This window comes from Helicoverpa armigera, chromosome 18 (assembly GCF_030705265.1).
Source record: "Helicoverpa armigera isolate CAAS_96S chromosome 18, ASM3070526v1, whole genome shotgun sequence".
In the NCBI taxonomy this organism is placed as follows: domain Eukaryota; kingdom Metazoa; phylum Arthropoda; class Insecta; order Lepidoptera; family Noctuidae; genus Helicoverpa; species Helicoverpa armigera.
The window spans coordinates 5,902,223-5,924,989 of record NC_087137.1 but is presented as its reverse complement, the minus strand read 5'-3'; the positions used below and the strand labels follow the sequence as shown (position 1 = coordinate 5,924,989).

General features: G+C 33.8%; 1 protein-coding gene across 2 annotated transcripts in view; it reads right to left on the bottom strand.

Annotated features, from left to right (window-relative positions):
* Positions 1–16,629, bottom strand: part of LOC110382691 (synaptotagmin-15) — an 80,544-nt gene extending 63,915 nt beyond the window's left edge. The window contains exon 1 of one of the 2 annotated variants that reach the window (XM_049847652.2): positions 16,510–16,629. The gene's annotated coding sequence lies outside the window, so the exon portion shown is untranslated. Of the gene's footprint in view, positions 1–16,408 lie in introns of both variants that reach the window. The other variant, XM_049847648.2, reaches the window with a different exon arrangement.
* Positions 16,630–22,767: the final 6,138 nt, after the last annotated feature.

Here is a 22,767-nt window from a genome sequence, read left to right as displayed (position 1 = left end):
TGCCTATGCTAATATTTTACAGCTGTGTTGGTCGATTCATGGCTGGAATTTAGAAAATATGGTTCTGCGAATAAAATAAAAGCCGTTTGCTGACATCATAGAGTAATTTGCGTGAATTTGGATTCACAAAAGAATGGTGAAACTAGAAGTACATGTAAGAAGTCATAATAGGCCAGCATTTCGGCTTGGTTGACATCGCATGATTTGCAAAGATTAAACACACGGCTTTATTCCGGAAACGCAAACAAACTGTTTACCACAGTACATTAAATAAATGACTCAAGTTCAAATAAGGAAACAAAGTTAATTTTACATAGTCGACCAAAATTGTAAGCTTTTACGGTTAGCGATTTCCTTACGTTCTTCAATCTTTAAATCCCCACCCAATTTGCGAAGAAATGTTACAAAAATATTGTGTCACCTTTTCTTTTGTGAAAGGCAAAGAATAGCCCCTGGATATTTTCTGCCCTTCCACTCGGCGAGGCGGTAAATAAGCATTAGTTTCAACGCGCAGTCGGATTACGCTTTATTAAAATGAACTCGAACGTAAGTTTTAATTAAGTCGCTATTCTATTTTTCTTAATTAAGGTAAGTGTGGTTGAAAGTTACTTTGGTATGCAAAGTGTATTTAGGTTAGAATAAAGAGATAATAGACCAATAAAATGCTCTTAATGTTTTGGTGGCGGCGCAGCAGCGTAACGAGTTATTTAAGTATCTGTTCACGAATTCCGAATCTTTTCAGCACTTTTGTTAGTTTTATAGACCTACTTTCTAATATGGTAAGGGGAAGTAGGTACGTATGTGTGAGAATAACAGACAAAGAATAAATGGAGTAGTTAATCAGCACGTTCACAATAAGTATTCGCTACGTATCTCAAAAGAACCTCTAATCAATGGCACAGGAAGTCATAATTTCCTTACTATACAATATACTTTAGCCAAATCACACAACTGCTTTGAAAGATATTTGAGCATGAGAATGCGGTATTCTGACATCATATTATTAAACTTTTTCAACATTTTGCAAAGTAATCCTCAATACAAAATACGCCATTGTGTTTCCTACTTACAACGCGAACTTGCAGATAAAATAATTAATTATTATTTATTTGTAGCGTTGTTTCCCACGTTTTCATCAACGTGAAAACCCGATATGAAAATAAAAGACTTATTAATATTTTAAAAGGTTTCGTCAGAAATGTATTGTCATTATAATCGGCCGAGCGCTTTCTGCGGTCACAGGTTTTATGAAAACGATAAATAGATTTTCATGTCATTGTTATCTGTGCAAACATTATTACACGTGTATATAAATAACAATTTGATCAATCTAATTTATCCTTTCATTACTTTTAAATCTAAAAATAAATCCCTCTTTCCTAACACGGAATCTTAGAAGAAAAAAATAAGGCTTCCTTTTTAATTGAAACCTCTCACAGCTATTAATGCGTTCTAAATTGCGACAGGAAGAAAGAAAAAAGCTAATTCATTCCGGGATGCAGACTATCATTAGAAATTTTATAGACCGTGAAAGTGGTTCCGTAGGGGAATAATTAAGGACAGTCGACGGCCAGAGTGCAATACTATGAAGCAGTCTTATTACCTTGTGCATTAGCCTTATGACACTTAAGGCGTGTTCGTGAACTAATGGTATAAAGAGTGACTTCAGTTGAGAGAATTTGATGTATCATTCAACGTGTTGCATGTTGTTTCGGTTTTCACTGAAAGTCTGACTCGGACCCAATGGCTGGGCCTTCGTTTCAAAATATTTTGGGATGTGATGCATTATTTTCGTATAGAGTCTCTACAATATAAGAAGATTTAAATCTTTGACGGTTAACCACATTTTATAACTCAAATTAATTTTATTCAGTATCTTTTATGATCTTTTATCAAAAAAGAAAATATTGTAACAGGAGCAACGTTTACAAAGTTTGTAATTGCCATTTCTCTTAGACTTAGAGCAATCGTGATGACTAAATCATCCACTAATGAATAAAATATTTATCTATTTTGACAACAAGGCAAACCGTACATATATTTCTACTATAACTTCAGTCTTTGAAGGTTTGCGGGCGTTTATTGAACAGCAAATGCGTCAAGCAAGGACGACAGAAGAATAGAAGTCTATAGTGCGGGAATCTAGTTCTAATACGCAATTCTATTCTTCCCAGGAAATTCTATTGTAAATTCCTAAAGAAAAACACTATCGCAAAACAGACAGTATTTCTAGTTACTTTGCCTGTGACAGTAGGAAACCGTTTAAAATTCTTTATCTTGTTAAAACAATGTTAGTTATTTTCTTTCAATGTACCTATTGCTGGGTTCACAATTGTGTTCAATGCAGACGCAATGTTTTCTCAAAGTACGTGACTCCTTTTCCAGTTTGATTGAGTCAGTCTTTGATTAAAAATAAATAAGTTTATGTTGGTTATACGTAGGTTAGAATGAGATGATAAAAAATGATGAAAACTATTTGGCAAAACCAATTTGTAGTTAAATGTACTGAACTTTCTAAAAAGGTTTAACAAGCCAAAACCTTTTAGGCTCAAGATGCCTGTTGTATCGAAACAAGCACGTTCCGATGTACCAAATCAAATTACTGAATACTTTGTATCTCCTTACTTTATCTATAGACTACATCGCGAATGAAAATAACTAAATAATACACCAAATCTTATTTTCCAACTCCGAAATATTGAAGGTAATATAGGAAAATAAGACTATTCGAAAGATTGGATATTCTATAAAATAATAGAAATATAAACGAAAAGGACGAAAACGAAAACAGAGTGTTCTTTTTTGGGATAAAAATATTCCATAGCCGTGGGACGTATTGGATCTATTTAACAGATTCGTACGCAGGCACTCAATATTCTTGAATGTTGATGCGGTAATTCGAATAGTGAATGCGGCTTCAGCTATAAAAAGACCACTCTGTATAATAAACGTAAAGATTGAATCTTTTGTCTGCAAACCATTTTACCGTTTCTAGAATTTTCCACAACAACGAAATGGAACAAAATAATGGTAAATAAAGCCGCAATTTTAAAGCCGCAGGTGTAATATTTTTACTTTTTTATAAAAAAAAATGATTGAACCAAAATTATGCATTGTGTCATGCACGGTAGGTAGATATTTTTTTTAAATCAATTACATTAATATTTCCTTTAACACTCGGGAGACTGGAGTTTTAATAGAACTGAAAATTATAATGTATGTGTAAGAAGCAACTCGATATAAACTTAGTTTTTATTATGCCTTGAGTACCTAAACAATTACGTACGGACCAATCTGCAAAGTGCACCACAGACGCAAACTTAGCAACGCACAGGCAAATTATTCTACGTTTTTATTAAATGCTGAAGAACTACATTGGATAGTAATGGAAATTGAGCAATTCTAAGGAAGATTTAAAGTAGATAGATTCATGGCAAAATAGACCTTAAAACAATGCTATAAGTACTTTTTCAAGAAACACGCCTAAGCCTACTGTTATCGTACACGAGATAATGCGGCTCATTTAGAGCCGCGTACGCACGTACGAACAAATTTGTTGCGTTACATGATATGTAACAACTTGGTTCGCACGTGCGTACCACTATCGAACATCGAACACTCTGTTCGTCAAACATGTTCGCGGCGATCCTTGTAGTGTGTTCTGTATGGACGGTGTTCGAAGCGCTTTAATAACTTCACAATCGACCACTTCCAACGGCGCCGTCATGGCTACTAAGATAGAGTTCACGACTGTTGTTCGCGAACTCGACTCAAACTATGTTTGCGTTCGTGTTCGAATATGCCGTCCATACGTACGAACCAAATGTTCGGGTCTGGTGTTTGTGTTCGCTATGTTCGTGTTCGTACGTGCGTACGCGCCTTTAAACTTCACGGTAGAGAATAATTCTGGTTAATTTGGCAAAGGAATCTTCGTGGGGCTTATAAGATCGAAGACTTAAAGTGTCTTAAGTTATGAGTTGAATAAAGTCCTGAAATATCTGTATATCTGTAGTAGGTGTTTAACCTACTAATATTATAAATTAAGAAGTAACTCTGTCTGTTTTTCTGCCCGGCTTTCATGTCAAAACTATAGAAATTTAAATGTTTGCTAAACATGTAGTTATCCGGGTGCAAAAAGTGATATCCTCGGGTAAAATTTTGAAGAATAGCTAGTTATTAATGTATTTAGATGTGCTTAAATAACAGAAAATGTATATATACGCACTTTAGTTTTGTCAACTTTTAAGTCTCATGTAATATGTAGGTATTAGGTTGCTTTCCTATATACCTCCATAAAATAGGTATTTAGGTACAATATTGATAAGTCCATGTTTTAAAAACAATAAAGATATAAAAAGTTCATTGATTTGGCTTGTTGTCATAACAAATAGTTGGAGAGATAACATTGCAATCACATTGAGTCAAACATAAACAAAACAAGTATTAATGTAGTTATAGTTAGGTACTTTTTTGCAGATATCTTTATCTCAATAATAATCTAATGAGAATAAATTACCTAAATATTGTTTCCAAACAAAAATGTGTGTAGGCAGGTAATTAAAATTTTAGCAATACAATTTTAGACTAATTTAGAAGTCGGGTGAAACAATTTCGTAAATGTAACGTAATTTAAAGGGTTTCGACCCAAACTCTGACAGTTAACGTTTCATGAAATGATTGATGTTAATAAAGGCTGCTAACAGATAACCGTAAATGTAGGTAGTACGAGGAAAATAGAAAAATACAATCTGCAAAAAGGTCATAGGTGAGTTCATTCTGTTTCATTTTCGCGTCAAACCATTTCAAATAAAGTTCACCTGCAGGATTGATAGCATACACAAAATCAATTTGCAAGGCGATATAAGACCGTTTTGAACAGTAGCGAAAGGAAAGTTATTCACGTAGGACAAGAGAAGAAGAGAAACTGCTGGATCACTGTTTTACAAATAAAATATCTTTATCTTATCTTATCTTTACTGCAAAATTATGTTCCAAATATCTAGTAGTGACATAGAACTATCGGTCATAAAATAATAATTATTATTATTTGTAGTGTTCGCTCTATCTGTATCTCTGTAATTACCATCCGATAATTACTCTTACCACACTCTCTCACAGTTTCCCGCCAATTGACCATAGTGTCACATAGACCATAGTGTAGCACCCCCCGTGTCTACGCATTCAACGAGTCGACAGATATCGGTGATAATGCATTACACTACATTTTTCATTAGTATTTAATACAATTATGAAAGCAAACGCTATTATTTTTAATTAAACGCAGACCTTAGCCGGCCTTAAAAGTAATTATAATTATTTACAATATTATTTTAGGAAGTTTATTTCATTTAGAGTACTGAGCCTTTTTGGTCTGGCAACTTACTTTAATTGGAATATTTTCTGAAAGGGTTATAGCAAATACATTATTATTTATATTGGAAACGTATACCGCAAGACACATTTTTAAAAAGTATTTTTAGATAGTTCAAGAATCAAAGAAGACGATATACACACTCGTACATTGTACACACTCACACGAACAAGCAACGAACAACTTTAACGCACACATGTAAAGGATGGTCATCACAGCATACGTAATTTGTCATGTCATAGGCTTTTAAGGCTGCATATTATTACCACGAATGTTTACTTTCAAAACTTTAACTCCAGTACTTATATGTTAAACATCATATCTTAACGCCTGAACAAATCTATTACGATAAGATTTCAGCGTGAAATGTTTATCTCCAAAAACTTTTCGTCAGAGTAAGGGTACTTTCCGTGTTAGTTGAAGGTCTTGCCAGTTACAAAGTTTCTATATCCTTCTAATTTAAAAGTTTTTCTTGCAAGGGATGACAAAGATGTTAGTTTTGCGTTCAAAAAGGTTTTTATAGATATGCCATAAGTTTTGCGAGGAAATGATTTGGGTTTTTTGTCACATATTTATAGACATGAAATGAATGTTAGATGATTGTCTGTATAAAATTCTCCATTTATATTCATTTGAGAGATGTCATAAAGCTTAACTACATTACTATTAACTAAATCAATTCCAGCACAAACGTTATGATATTTTTAGGTTATACACAAACTTTTTCGTACCATCCTTCTTTCACCGCACCAAAAAGGTTTTCAAACTGAAAGGTTCATTTGCGTAAATTTGATCTTTTTATTGACAAAGGGAAATTTTGATTGGCCAGTGATTCAATTACGAGACCGCAGGTTGTTCCGTTACAAGGGTGATCCTGACGTCACTAAATTTACTCTACCTGTGTAATCTATTTATTTTGTGATCCTACCTAAAGTGGAATCTAGTCCCTGAACCTTATACTGGGCGAACAAGGTATTAAAAATAGTTTTGCTTACAAAAATGGAATTCTTGGAATGAAAGGATAACAGAACAGAGTATGTCCACAGGTGAAGGATTTAGTTGTTTACCATAGCGCTTGGAATATAAAAAGGAATGAACTTGGATGGAATATGGATGGCTGTATTGTAGGTACACTTTTTGTGTTTTCTTTCTCAAGATATATGATATCTTATAGATGTTATTTCATGTTAATACAAATACAGTCCTCCAAAATATACGAGTCTATATATGAATATCAATAACGTATCAAGTCACTTCAAATATTTCTTATATAATAATAAGTTTATATAAACTACATATGGAATTATCAGAATCTGTGAGCCATGCTATTGAAGCCATAGAAAATGTGTATTACATACACCATAATACCGTCTTCCTTTGCGTTGGGGAAATGGTATATTAAATATTAATATATCTTAAGCTTAAGAGTATATAAGACTTGAGCGTCTGAATATTAGCTCTGAATGTATAAAGCTATTTGTTATCTTATTTTGTATTGTACTCGTACTTTTTGGTAACAATCTAGTACTTAATGCAAAAGCTTTAGAACTCAAAACACATTCACTACCTGACTAGATTATTATTTGAAAGAGGAATCGCATAGCAAATATAAAACGAAAACTTTATGTGCCAGGCACGAATAGGTACGTATGTACATACTGAATGCTAAAATATGATATTTCCTTGAAGTGGAGTCAAAGTTTTACTTAGTCTGTGTGCTCTGTGAATTGTAACACTTTCCGTAAAATATGACAGACGTGTATACAGTAAGTATTGTTGTCTTATCTTATAAATATTTTGTATGAATGACAGGATTCATTCATTCATCTTCGGTATGTTTCTGAGATCTATTACTTGTCAGTATAAAATATCTATAAAAATCGAACGAGTTCTTAACTATTCCAGCATCCGAAATTGTGTGCTCCAGTCTCCTAAATAATTCATGTCATGCTGATAATTAAATGGGAATAGGCTATGGAATGGCTATGGAGTGGGCTATGGGAAAAAATAATAATATTTTTTAAATTTGATACATGTATTTTATATATTGCTATGTATTATTCTCAAATAAATTACTTTCCAGGTACGCTTTATAGTGACTCAATTAAAGCTGAGAAGTGGCAGTTAAACTAGTTTCTTCAACAACAAATAAAAGTGCTTTGAAAGAAATCCTTTGAAGGAACAGTGCAAACTGCTATAAAATTCATGGAATTACTGTTGACTTTGAAAACTAGGTAGGTACAAGTTTTAATATTGTTGAAAAAGATAAATTGGTATTGCAATGAATGACCATACACTCCCCCGCCATTTCTGTGAACAATAAACTTTTAAGTTACTGAACGGATTAACATTCGTTGTACATCAATAAATAGAGTATGATAGGCCTATAACTTTTCACAAAGTTCAGACTATTTACGAGATACTTACAGTTAATTAAATCTTTCTTTTAAAAACTCATAACGAACCTATTAATATGACTCCAATTTACTTGAAAGCACCTCCAAAGCAAAATGTCTTTAAAATAGACCACGTAGAAAAGAGGCACCATTACAAGTAAGTAAAAAATAATGATGTTCGAACAGATTCAATTGGATGTCGGAGTGACTGCATGAAATCTTACACTGAAATTAATTAAATTATCTGAGTTATTAAATTTCAACGGTATCAATTTGTTGAATTACAGAGATGGCATGAACTTTCAACTATACTGTGGTATTCAGTCTGTTCGCATCATTTAGTAAATAACGTAAGTTATAAAGTTTTAGAAATAATTACTTTAACATTTAATTAGTAAGTACATTGATATTTCATTAGTTTTTTTTTTGTGACTTTAATGTGGTTAACCCTTCCCTGCACCCGGATAAAAGCAGTCTATAGCCTCAAACTTTAAACGTAAAAAAAATCATGTAACTCGGAAGTTTTGGCGTGAAAGCGTGACAGATAAACAGAGTTACTCGACGAGATTCCCAATAAACTTGTCCAATTTATGAACAACTAGCTTCTGTCCGCGGTTGCACCCACGTCCTGGATGACGACCCGGATTCCCTCTTATTTTTTCAACTTAAACGGTTCAGCCATTTTTGAGTTATAAAATGTGTAACTTACACAACTTTATAATATAAGTGTAATAACTTTATAAGTGTTGTCAACAGTTATGAGAAACACGTAAGTGCAATAATACTCTTCGTACTCGAAGGTACTCGCACATTACAAAGATTTAGTCGGCAGATAGTTGAGTATTGCTCATAAATCAGTATGATTATTTATGGAAGTACACACATAAGGCGATTATCACACTGCCCCGCATGATGCAGCGTAGTGCGTGGATGCGTTTTTTTCCGTTGTATGGAAATATCTCCGTTTGTATGGAAAACACGCATAGTCCAACACACTGAAAATGCATCCACGCGCGTTCATGCGGATCACACACATACATGCGGAGAAACACGCACCCCCGCGCGTAGGTGCGGGGCGAGACGCAAGGTATGGCACACTGAATCCCGCAGTGACGCGCGTGATTTTGAATGGGCGTGACGTGTATATTTGAAAATGGAACTCGATGAGAGCCGCTGTGCGTGAATCTACAAAACGCACCTACGCGCGTGAGTGCGCGAAAAACCCGCACGATGATACAGATCTGCACTCCCGCAGGAACGCGCGTAGGTGCGTCGACACGCAAGATGCAGCGTGATGCGGGGCAGTGTGAAGATCACCTTACAACTACGTCAGTCTTGATTGAATTCAAGATTTCAATAAAAAAAAAACATCCAATCAACAGTCGGCCAACTGTTTAATCTGCAGTATGAGGCTAAATTTCTCTCACATATGCATATGTTTTCTCTAATACATGGCTGCTGAGTATCTAGACACACGGCAGTGTGTCCGCCAAGTTCGAGCAAAAAAAGCGACACACCGGCCGTGGGTTATATTACACGAACCATTTCGGGCCAAATTCGACCCCCCTGTAACTCAAAATCTATTTTATTCACGCATATCAAATTTCTAGTATCTGTCGAGACCCCCTCACTTATCTAAAATACAAAATTTCACTAACATACCTATTGTAGGTCTTGAGATATTGACGTCAGAAAATCGCTATTTTTACTATACACTCACTGATTGACTGACTGACTGACTGACTGACTCACTCATCAAAAACCTAGACCACTTCCAATGGTCGTATTGACTTCAAATTTGGCATGGAGGTAGGTCTTTATGTCAAGGTAAAGGGAAAAATCTGAAAATGGCCAAGTGTGAGTCGGTTTCAAAATAATGAAGGTGTTTTATACCCGGTGTAAATTTATACCACTAAGGAACTAAAACGAACTAAATTTATCTATATTTATATAATATATCTTCGAATGGTACAAAGGTTTGTATTTAGTCAAAGTAAAGTAAAAATCTGAAAACGGCCAAGTGCGAATCTCTTTCGAAAATAACGAATGTGTAACTTTGATCCACGAACATAATATGTGATAACATGTCATGTCAGTCAGTTGGTAAATCTAGTCCATTTAGTTAATCTACTTCATTTCTTTGTAAGAAACATAGTGCATATTAAAAAATCTAAAAGATAGTATAAATGAGACATTTCTTTAACTAACTTCATCATAAGAAAAAAAAATAAACAACCTTACAAAATAAATGAAATCCCACCCAAAAATGTGAAAGACTGCCAAGTTCGATAATATGGGAATGCTTCGCCTATAAAAGAAGTGAGATCTGAATAAGTACCAAGTTCCATACACATACCTCAGTTAAAAATAGTTACTTTTTAATGATGTTACTTGGCAAGTTTTAATAGAAAATTAAATACTTGATTCATTGCGTTTAGTAGGTTTATAACAAGATGTATGAAAACTTGCCATGTAACATCATTAAAAAGTAACTATTTTTAACTGAGGCATGTGTATGGAACTTGGTACTTATTCAGATCTCACTTCTTTTATAGGCGAAGCATTCCCATATTATCGAACTTGGCAGTCTTTCACATTTTTGTTTTGGGTGGGATTCTATTATTACGTACTTGAACTTAACATTAAGGGTAATAAGCGACCCGCAAGTAAACATGTTCTGAGGCATTAAACTTTCAGGCCCAATTATATTGTAACTGAAAGATATAGCTATACGAATGTGTAAGTGACAATGTCTGAGCTATTTGCGTCTAGACGTTGAGTGGTAATTATTTCAGCAGTATCAATATTATGATACAGCTACAGATAGTATGTAGGCAAGTTGACTTACCTACCTACCTAGAAGGATGTGTACCTAAATATTTAATTTTAAAATACGGGCTGTGAAGATATTGCACCGTTTTTAAGTAGAAATTACTTCCTTGTATACGAAGAGGCCTAAGCCTTGCTAAAAGAATGATGATAATGAAGTTGTTCTTTAGTATCACATTACCTTCTTGCATTCATGAACACAGATCTTGCCATGAGTAAGAATTTAGCCATTCTGGTAATGAAGCAAAAATAACAATTAATAAAAATAAATTTCACTACAGAGTTTAGCAATTTAGCTTTGTTTTATGGTTGAAATTATGGTCTAGTTACTAGTCACAAAATAAATTAAAAGTTATGCTAATATGGTCGGTTCGAGCCTAGGGACAGATACTTTTGAATTAGAAGGGGCTTGCTAAAACCAGTCATTTATATGCATGACAACTGACCCAAATTACAGGATAACAGCAAAAATACGTCGTATTCATTGGTTGTCCTCCCTATAGAATGATTTTGGTTAACATTAAGCTTCACTTCCAATCTTCGTAGACCAGCTGTTTTACATCAAGCCCGCGTAAGTAATATACTGCAGATGGCATTGTTTATCACTATAGGTACTGCCTTGATAAATTAGACAAGAAACACAACAGTAATTACTTTATCCGACTGTTGGGGTTGCGGGATTCTTTGAAAGACTTACCGTGGCCTTGATACACAAAGGAAACCAGAAGAAACAATTCTGACACTGCCTAACTACACTCACAGCAGGAGGAGTCATTTTATGATTTACCGTAAATCGAAATCACAAATTTTGATAGATTGATCGGTAGCTCTTGCTATCACAAAGGAATCACATTTTTATTTAATTTTAAGTGCCACTACGTGTTTTATTTTTTCTTCAATACTTCGGAAGACAAAAAGCTTCAAATGGTTTTTCTAAATGAACATGTTTTCAAATTACGTCAATAATCCCGTCTTTTATTTGAAAGCTTCTTCAATGCGTAACGTTATTCAGAAAGCACCCCAATTGGCCCAGTTGAAGGAAAAAAAACACTTTCATACATTGTGCGTCAACCGAAATTGGGTGATTCGATTTGAGGACATACGATGTTCATGTTATCGATGCTTTTACCTAAATATTATTAGTGTAGCGAACAACGTTATTGCTTGTCGATGTTTTTCTATAATGTTGTTAGGAAGACTCTGTTTTGATAGTGGTTTATGTTTAGTAGATATGATGGTAATGAGATCTTCATTTTGTGTATTTCTATTTATGTCGTTCTTTTATATCTCCTGATTTATAAACAGTCAATACCATTGTTTTTGTAGGCGTCTTCTGTCTACTCGCGTATTATGACTTCTATGTATTTACTTATTCTTAATACAAATTATATCTTAATATTTTTCCTCGTCAACTTTTTTCCGTGGAACTTTTTACTACAAGGAAATTTCCTCTAAACTCGGAACTCAAGGGTCAGTCTTAAGGGTATACAGTTTGCATATAATTAACTTTATTCAAAAGGCGGTTTTAAAACACTCTCTGGGACCTAAACATCGAAGTTAGCTTGAAATAGCTTGGGGACCATTACCCAAACTAATTCATAAGGTTTGGTTCTGAAATTGCAGCACTATGTGCTTAAGCAATGTGCACAGATTCTATAGCAAATAAATCTTCTATTAGTACTGAACCTTGTATTATTAAAAAAGGCAACCACATTAAAAGTTGATTGCATTTACAAAAGGTCCTTTGCCACCCAAAAACAAAAGTACAGCGATGTCAACCTCAAACGAAAAATATAATTATCAAATTAATGAAAGCACTTAAAACAACAACAAAAGAAAAATAAGTCGTCTACGACTCCAGTCTGAATAATTTTCGGGAACTTTCTTCTTGGGAACAAATGTAAAAAGTTTTTATTCAAATATTATTCATGGAACATTTAGATAAGTATTGTTTCAATTAAATGTTTATACTAAATGAACATTTTACATTTATTATCAAAATTAAAATATGAACTGTTTTTAAATTTCTAAAATGCTGATAAAACAATCTCAATACTCAGGAATCAGGTATGAATAAATTATAACCATTTACTGCCAGTGAAAATACCATAATAACTGGAAATATTATTTCAACAATTTTTGGCATTCCTTTGTTTGTTTTTTTCAACACCCATTAAACGCTGCGGTGCCTACGCAAATGCGTAAAATATTACAAACCTTCTAAAAATACATTCCATTAAAATTCAGGGCTCGTATTCAATCCTGTTACGTGTACAATGTACAATGCAAATACTAAGGGACCCACATAGAAATGGAAATTAGCATAATACATACATATGCAACGTATATTCCACTGTCGACAAGATTTGCGTAAGTCAACAAGAACCAATATAAAGTAGGTTTATATTCTTCCCAATTTTCTGCTTGGGAAGTAAGATTTAAAATAAAACCTTTCTATGCTATTTGTTGAGACAAACGTTTTGATACGCACCGTCAATTGTTTTCTGTGCGTGAAACACAACACACGTCGAATCTATTAATATATGTAAGTAGTTTATGCTTGCTCAAGCGATCCAGTAGTTTCCCATTACATTACTTTAGAAACATAAATTCTTTTACATTTTTAGGTATCATATTCTAAAACATGAACACGATTGCAGTATGTGAAGAACACAGAATTGTTATTACAAAGACCACATGAGACGCATACGCCCGACGATAGATCATAACGTCATGTCAATGTCAGTTCTACGACATATATTTACTGGCTTCATGAAAACTCTAGCCCGTTTGATCCTGCATGACTGTGGCATTTTAGTTCAAAACATTATGATCTTTATTATAGACAAAAAATGGTGTGCTAACTATCTTACCACGGCATACTTTTCATCTTGTCATGGAAATAATGAAACTTTTTCTAGGACAGCAGTAATTTCTTTCAGTCCAATATCAAAGAAAGGACGAAGCTTTAAAAGGATGAGGTCGTACTTAATTATATAAGTACTTTTATAAGAAGGAAAACGTCAAAGAATATTGCGGAACGCGTATCTCAAAACATTATGAGCCATGTAGATTCTCTTTTTAAAAATCTAAAATGAACCGCGCTGGCTGGTACATTTTCAAATTTCGAATGTCATCATTGCGAATTTGTTGTTTTTTTAATAAAAGGTTTTTCATCAATTTTGTAAAGCGAATACCAATAGATATTGGACCTCCACGCATCGCGTAACAGGATGACATATTGTTTTTCAGGTAATTTGACGCGAACGTAGCCCGGTTTATTATTTCGGGGTGCATAACTGAATACGGTTACATTTTCGCCGTTTTTTCCAGATTTCATATACATACTAAACTAAGGAAAAATGTAACCCGCACCTTGTACCTACATAATATAGCATCTCATTTCGTATAACCTATTCGTCAAGTTGATGACGCTGCAAGAAATTTAATAAAGCGTATAATATTTGTACCGTGTAACAAAGGAAAGTGTTTTGTTTTTCACCAGAAAGGTAACGAGGTAAGTTTATTAGAAAAATAATGAAAATATCATAAATATGTAGAATTTCCTTTCATGTAAGGCTTATTGCAATTTCATGTTTTTGTAACATAAAAAACATTACTTTCGGCTTAATCTTCATCCTTTCTAATTTACTAAAAACGAACACGAAACAAAACGAAGTAATTGAGATGAAAGAGCAATTGTACGCAAAACCCTAAGGACTGGTGTGTATCAAGTAACGGGAAGTTACGATACATTTCTAAAAGGCCACATCTGTATCTCGAAAAAGAAAAATAAAAGACCTTTCTTCTAAATTCAAATATAGAAATAAAAAGCAAACCTTGTTTTAAAAAAAAATCTAAGCAAAGGAGTCCTTATGTTGTGGCAACCGAGTCTTTGTGTGATAAAAAATATAATTTCAATTGTTTGCTAAGGTTATGACCGCAAAACTATTAAATAAAATGTAGTCTAGACGGTGTTTTTCAATCACAATATACCTCGATACACAGGTACTTTGAACAGAGTGATCGATGGTGTATTTGTAATAACGTCAAACCATAGGTGTTAACAAAATATTGATACGAGGCATAAATTACTTCAAGTTATACCGGTATCTTTAAATGCTAACAAACTTGAAATTGAACTACATAAGTATAATTTGTTAGTAATTTCTACAATGTTAGTAGAGTCCCAACCTTTTTCTGGCTTTCAACAATTTTATAAAAAATCTTACAAGTGAATAATACCCGATTTTGCTTTGCCAAACAGGCATCTTGTAGTTTCCAACATAATAAAGCTTTTCTATACGACTTACAATTTATTTAACTTTATTTTTCAACCACACCTCAATAACATTTTATTAATTGCTTAAAAGACGTAGGTACCACTTGAATTCAACTATGAAAATCGTATGTATTTTACACAACGTTTAGGTATTTTTTGTCAAAAAAAAAACATTGTTCTACAGTGCCTAAATCAACACAGCGTCTGTTTCAAAGCATTTAACAAACGAAAAATTAAAATATATATTTTTTTTCTTTTATTGCACGCATGAGTTATCCAAAGCAGCGCCATTTAAGTACCGTTATATCATGGAAGTAGCGGAATCCAGGGCAATGCCACTTGATCTTCACTCTCGTCTTAGGGGACGATATCATTTGCAAGTCATGACGTAAATTGGCTTCGACAAGTGTCCGTTTACACTGCGATAAACCGCAGCTTTAACAAGTAGGACTAATGAGCGTTTTTATTCAGTGTTTAAAAGATGTTAATCGGTATTTAAAATAAGTTTTCTATGCTTCTATATTCCTCGCCAGATGTAGATAATAATTCATCCTTAAGGCTGTGTTCAAACCAATCTGACTGTCAGCCGCTGAATTTGAACAAACGTTACGCAGTTTATTGTATTTTAAAACATATTCCCTTTTTCATTCACATCTATCCGACGATGCGTTATGCGTAATATGCATAGACGCTGACGTTCGGCGGCTGACAGTCAGTTTGGTTTGAAAGCAGCCTAAAATATGTTGATCGTCATTTAAAGTAGCTTTGCTTAAATATTCCTCACTAGCTGTATGCTGTAGCTAATACATTTATTTTATATCTGTAGGCTCCAGTTCAGTTATAAGACAGCACACAGCACAAAACTTACTTGTAAATGCAGGTTTAAAAGGATACATATTTCTGTTAGCTGTATAAGTATTTCATAGTTTATATGAATGTGACATTAACGGCATAATGTAACGTAGAAAGCGCACGATGTAATAGAACGTACCTATTAGAATTAATTATTTACCTAAATAGGATAGTCAACTCATATATATTTTCGAAAATTATGCTTGATTTCTCTCTAATGGGTTACATTTGTTATTTTTACTTCATCTGTTACGATAATACGTCTTTTTAATACCATTAAACTTTACACATTTCACACAAAATAGTTTAATTACATAGAAGGTTCATCAAACTTACCATGATGTGCCTATACAAGTTTAATCCATTTGAGTTATGTCCTTGTAGCTAAATATCTGTTCAGGTCAATTTCGAGCAATTTACACAAAACAAACAACCTGTCTAAACATTTTTAAACTATTAAGTTGTTATAACATAAGCTTCCACAAATATTCGGAACACACAAGTACGCAACATTAATCCTAAAGTAAGTTCCATTGTTATTCAAACAATCAACCTAATTGTAATCATCACACAACGAAGTTAGATAGATATAGAAGACCAATTTGTCATGCAAATAACAAACTATTCATTCATTAAGCGTGATTAGTAAATCACAGGGAACTACAGGAAATAACTTACCCTCTGAACAAAAATCACACGTACACCTAATTTTCAAGGGGAATTTCGAACTTTCTAAACACACATAGACATGCTTTTCTACTGTTTTTAATAATGCTTACATATAACACCGGGTGGTATTACTTGGGGATATAAGTGCGAGCGAGTCTTCGCTCCAGCTCAGTGTACGTACGGTGGTTAAAAGTACCGTCAAGCCACTGGACGAAATCCCACCGCCAAAGTTCCTCCAAGTTCGTACTGCGCATGTTCCCTTCATTTACTAAAGTTAGGACCTGTACAGACTTTGCTAACTTCAAACATAAATGTAGGAAGCGGTGTAGTGAAGTAATAAAAGTGTCAATATGTGTAGGTACAGTAAAATACGTTTTTTACGATTACATTTACGGTATATGGTAGGCTTAACGGAATTGTGGCATTTCTATAGAACATCTGCGGATGGGATAAGCTTCGGAGAAAGGGGATGAATGTAAATAGAACAAACACAAACTGTTGGGACACGGACGGGTCAAATTAGACCAATGTTTGAATTACCAAGTTTATGGTTAAAGTAAGCTTAGTCGCACTTGCGTGGTTTTCAAAGCGTTGTCGTGGGTGACGCGAACACTATAAATACTGATTTTAACCGAACGTTGTTTACAAAGAGCAGATAAATTGAGTTTTGTGTACGATTTCAGCAGAATTTATGGTTTGTTTCACAATTCTCGAGAAGTTGGTCTACATTTTCTCTTAATAATTCAGAATTTATTTAGTTATGTAAATCGTAATCTAATTAAAATGTTGGCTTTATAGCGTAATAATTAAATTTAGAAGGCACAATGAATATGGGAATAATAATAATTTAAGTGGCTAAGTTTTCTCTGCTGTCATGCTCTATTGATAGCATGGTATTGCAGACCTTAATTTTATGTCTTGAGTTTATATGCAAATTAATCTAATTCTTCAACCGTTCTTGGAACGTTTATCTTTTCTTTCTCATACTTTGAATTTAAATAAACTGCCTGTCTAAATCTTTATAAAAACTAACATGACGTAAGTTATTACACGAACGTCTTACTTCTCTTCCACTACTTGCCAAGCTACATTATTTCCGCATTGCAATTTCAAGTTTACGTACCTAGTCTTACAGTGCTTATTTTTCTTCGTATCTGCAATATTCTTGAAATACAGAATGTTGCCTGTGAGATGACAGATATAAGTATCGAAGAAAAAAAAACTGCTGCGCCGGCTCCAAATAAAATTGGGATAAGGGCAGGAGGATGATGACGAACTTCAATATTCTTAAAAACATTGAAGCATTTTTATAAAAAAAATATATATATAGGTAGGATAGCTAATATCCTATCTGCTGTAGTTAAACCTATGTTAGAACTTGACGCATCCCCTGTACAAGTTTATGATGGCAAAGGCATGTCAGACACAAAGCTGAAATGTGTGCTGGTACCTGTAATTACATTCAGACATCCGTACGGTACCCAGTAATACCGCTCAACCGCAGAAATCTGTACCTACCGTGCAGTCCGTACGGTGGTTGTACTTCAGGGAACAAGGCCAATGAGCTATGTGGGTACTGTGAAAGCATTTTCAATATTAGAACCAACGAAGGTGACACCATCTCTGTCCGTGAACTAGTTTAAGGTATCATCAATTTATTCGAAGGGTTACAATCTGGTAGTCTTAATGGGTTTGAAGTGAAGAGTGCTCGAAGTATCTTTGTGAAAGTACTAGCTGCTTTATGCAGTTTCACTTACGTCCTATAAGAGGGACTGCATGTGTACCTACCAAAAGTTTATATCGATTTAGCAGTTTACGCGTTAAAGCTCTACAGATATATAAGCAGACTATGTATGCTCTATGTAGATATGTATGTTCACAACGTATTATTTTTTAAAACAGGAAAAAGCTATCTCAAAGATCATTTTAAAATTGGTGAATATTGAACTGTGAAACCGTGGATAACAAATAATTCCGTTATTTTAATTATGATTGTGAACGGATGTATTTGAACATTTTCCATGTAAAATCAGTGTAATACAATATTACCTAGAACAATATAAATGGTCGTTGGTATCATAGCCTTTTTTTAGCGATAAATAAACTAAAATAAATCTTTCTTGAATTTCAACATCGTTTGACCTATTAATTTCTTTTATGTAGATACTCGTCGTACTCGTCACGGGTATTATTTTTATAAAAAATAAGTTTTTGAAGTCATCCGTGGAATAGCCTCTTAGTTTTTTATATAGTTAAATGTGCTAGTTTTCAATTTGGATTTTGGACTATTATTTTTTCTCATTAGACGAAATGGAAAACAAAAGTAGTTTTTATGAAACACTTATTACTACTCAATATTAACGTAGATAGGTACGTTTAAATTGTCATTTCAAACTTAAACTCAAATTGAAATTCAGTAAGTTGCTATAAACCTAATTTAAAGTAATTATGGAGCGTTACAAAATACAATACAAGTTTGTTGAAGACTTCGCTTTTCAGTTCAAAGTTATATTATAATTGAATGTCCCTCAAAGTTAGCTTTTCCTTTGCCTACCTCTGTAATTTAAATCAATTTAAATGAAAATTTACAGATTTATATTACTCCAATCTAGGAGTTGCCATGTCTCCTGAATTTGAAGATAAATATAAACTTTTTTAAATATATCATGAGTAAACCTTCGGGCAGAAAAGTTCTTGAGTGACCATGACCCGGAAGACGCGGCCTATGAAGGCCTACCGCAAGAAGGACGAACGCCAAACCAAGGTGGCCGGGAAGCAGTGCTGCTGAAGACCAAGGTGGACTTTAAGGAAAGCCTTTTTGCAACAGGAGACGTCTTTCGGCTGAAGCAACGAGTAAATTAGGACCTAAGAGTGTGACTTACCATGAGTCAATTTTTTTGTGTATTATCTTTTTGGTACTAAATTCTTTATTATCTTATCAAATCCAACTGTATGTAGCCCAGCAATAAGAAACATATTTATGCCTCCAGAAAAGAGGGTTTTCATAAAAAAATGCTTTTCAGCACAAATAACTGAAAATTCAACGGTGTCAAATACCTCAAAAATACGAGTACGATTCCTCTTTTATAAACTAGCAATCATTAGAGTTTTGGCCAAAAACACCTAAGCAATGATGACACAACATTTCCTCATCAAGAACCCGCCCACATATTCACGCAATTTTCACCCTAATTAACTTCCCACTATGGAACAAAAGGAATGCGTTTCCCTTGAAACCTGACAGTAATTGGCGTAATTGCTACACAGTGCGGTGGATGACCCAACTGAAAAAAGGTGATCACGTTACATTCAGGTAGTATTTTAATGGACGCTTGCTTGTGAATTTGCTTAATAAATAAATGACTCTTTATTTTGGTTTAAAACATGAGTTTTATTTTACAGTGACTCAGAGCAAATCAAAGTTCTTGAATGAAGCAAAAGACATATAAGTAGGAACAAAATAAAGATAATATTAATTACATCATCATTCATCCCACTTTGAGAATACTCCTACACACATGCAACATATTATAATATTCATACAAGGAAAGTTAGTAGTGTACCATAACGCAAAAGCAAGTATATAGGTAGGTACCCCGCAATGTTGGTGTTACCGACTCGCCTCAAGCCTTTGTTGGATTAAACACTTCTCTGATGCATGAGAACTTACTAAGCCATCGCCTTTAGCACTGTTACAGTTTACTTATAAACATATATATACATACACATACATAAGTAAGAACGCACCCCTGTTGTAGTATAAAGTCAATCAGACCTTTGACTAGTCTTCCTACGTCTGTGGAAGTTTCTGTCAAGTTGTCGGATAAAGGTACGACATTTCATGTGAAGAGCTTTTGACATAAAAGTTTGTTTTTAAATTCTCAGTATTGATTTTGAAGGGGAAATAACTTTACTCCTACACTTGAGACAAAATTCCATCAACAAGACAAACAGTAATGAATCTCCAAGTCTTCGCTGGTAACAACATAATAAATTCAATTTAACGGCTATGAATAAGTACATACGTAATCAAATGACGCTCTTACAATCAATTAATATCCTCCTTCGAAGCTCTCCGAGAATGAGATTGCGAACATTTAATGAGCAGTAAAATTCAACTTGTATGAGAAAATAAAATTACATGGAAATAAATGAACACGCCTTTTAAAGGTACTGAGGTAAAACGACGTTCAAGCTGCCTGAAATGTACGAGTAAATAGAAACTCTTACGGCGTAATTTAGTCGTCAGTTGTAAAAGTTACGTTTAAAATAAACATGCTGTGTAGTGGCAGTTAATTAGCTAGGTAATTTGGTTGGTTGGAAAATATTATCTTATCAGATTGTTTTTTTACTTTGGCACTAATCTATTTGCTTTATTAGTACTATTACTAACAAGTCAAACTAGCTACGATCATAACTACTTATGTACCTTTTATTTTATTATCTAGCATATTTCCACATGAGGTTTTTTTATGCTAGTGAAACCACACAAAACCGCTAGCTTTAGTATCTGAAGTTGGAAGATCATGCAATATTTCTAAGGAAATTAATTTAACTTTAAACCCTTAAAGAACTTATTGTATGGCTCTCATTAAACTATTCTATATACTACTATAAAATGTACAAGGTACGTCTTCAAACTTAACTTTAAGCATTTTCTTTAACTTTGTGCGTCATTCCACGTCACGTACTTTGAAGTAAGAAAAATACGAAGACAGGTATCTTATTTCTATTTCGTCTGTGTTTATATATCATTGGATGTGAGAGCAAGAGTAACACAACTCGTTCACTTAATCCTCTCGTCTTGACAACTACTTCATCCAAAAACGTTTTTCTCATTTTCTGGTCTTAGAAAAGGTTATATCCACAATTAATTCTTATTTTAAATAGCAAGGGTTCTAAAAAGGTACGTGTTCAATTTTATAAACATGTTTAAAGAAATGCTTGTTAACCCTAGAATAATGGTCAAAGGTTTTTGTTCTTCTCGAATAACAATAAGATTTCGCAAAAAACAATACAATACGCTGCAAAACAACGTACCTTTTCCCTTTGTTATTTTTTCTTTTAAAATCTAAATATTTTCAGCGAAAAATCTCAAGAAGATAGTTTTATAATTTTACGATGAAATGGACTTAATAATCCGACATCCCAGCTTGAAACGCTCGCAGAATGGAAAATAAATTTATACAAAGTCAACGCTGACTTAGTTTTGCATAAGGTTCATTTAGTTAAGAATATGCTTTCACGAGATTAGATAGTAAGCTAGCCAGCTAAAGTGGAAATAATAGTGCCCGTAATCCTGGATGGTCGCCAAGGACGACTTAGACCGCTTCCACACGAGTGAATTTCCGCCGGGCAATGCTTGGTTAAGACTGGTGGCGATGAGCGTGTATGAGCAACAAAAACAATTGACAACCGCCTTTACAAACGATGATAATATAAAACTGCGCGATTGGTTTTTTGCCTCGTCTGTATATGTGTACCTGTAATGTAGAAACACTGAGCGTATGCGCGCGACAAAATCCGGTAGTGTGAAAATGCTATTAGCTACATAGACGACTGATGGAAGTCCGTAATTTTCATAAAATTGTTTTTAATCTAAATGAAGTTAGAAACTTTTTCGCAAGAAGAAAAATGTGACTGCGACAATGTTCTGGACAAAAATGGAAATTACAATAAAAGCTTTTCATTTCCATTAACTATTGAAAAAATCATTCTTATAAGTTTCTTAAAACACAGTATTGAATGCCGTAAATAAATATTGAGAAACTCAAATACGAAACAAAATAAAAAGAACCTCAGCAAATATATAGCTCTACTTTTAGCAAAAATCCCTTGCAGACAGTTTCTCATTACTTTTATTAATTAGAGACATTATCGTTAGCTCAGGAAGTATGAAATAAGGACATAGACGGGAGCTGTATTAATGGCGGCTAATAATCTTTGCCCACCAGATGCCACTTATCTGGATGATGTGAACTCACCACTAATTACTGAACTTATCTTCCAGGTCTATCAATGTGACATGATAATGTACTTAGCAGTCATTGTCTACTGTTGGTTTCATACTGCTTAGCGGCAAAATATTTTTCTTCCTGTGAGGTTTTAGCTAACTATGTGGTGCGGCATACGAATGTCTAATTCTTAAGTTATTAGTAGGATTGATAAAAAAGATAAAACAATATTTGAAGAATAATAGAAAAAATAAATACTGTACCAAAAACGTGATGATCAAACAATCGCTTAAGTCGGTCGGATAAACTGTAGGGTATAATCTTAATACCGACAAGAAGAACAACAATATAATAAAATAATAATAACGACTGCAAACTTTCTCATCTTCAGCTGAAACAAAAATCATAGACCAG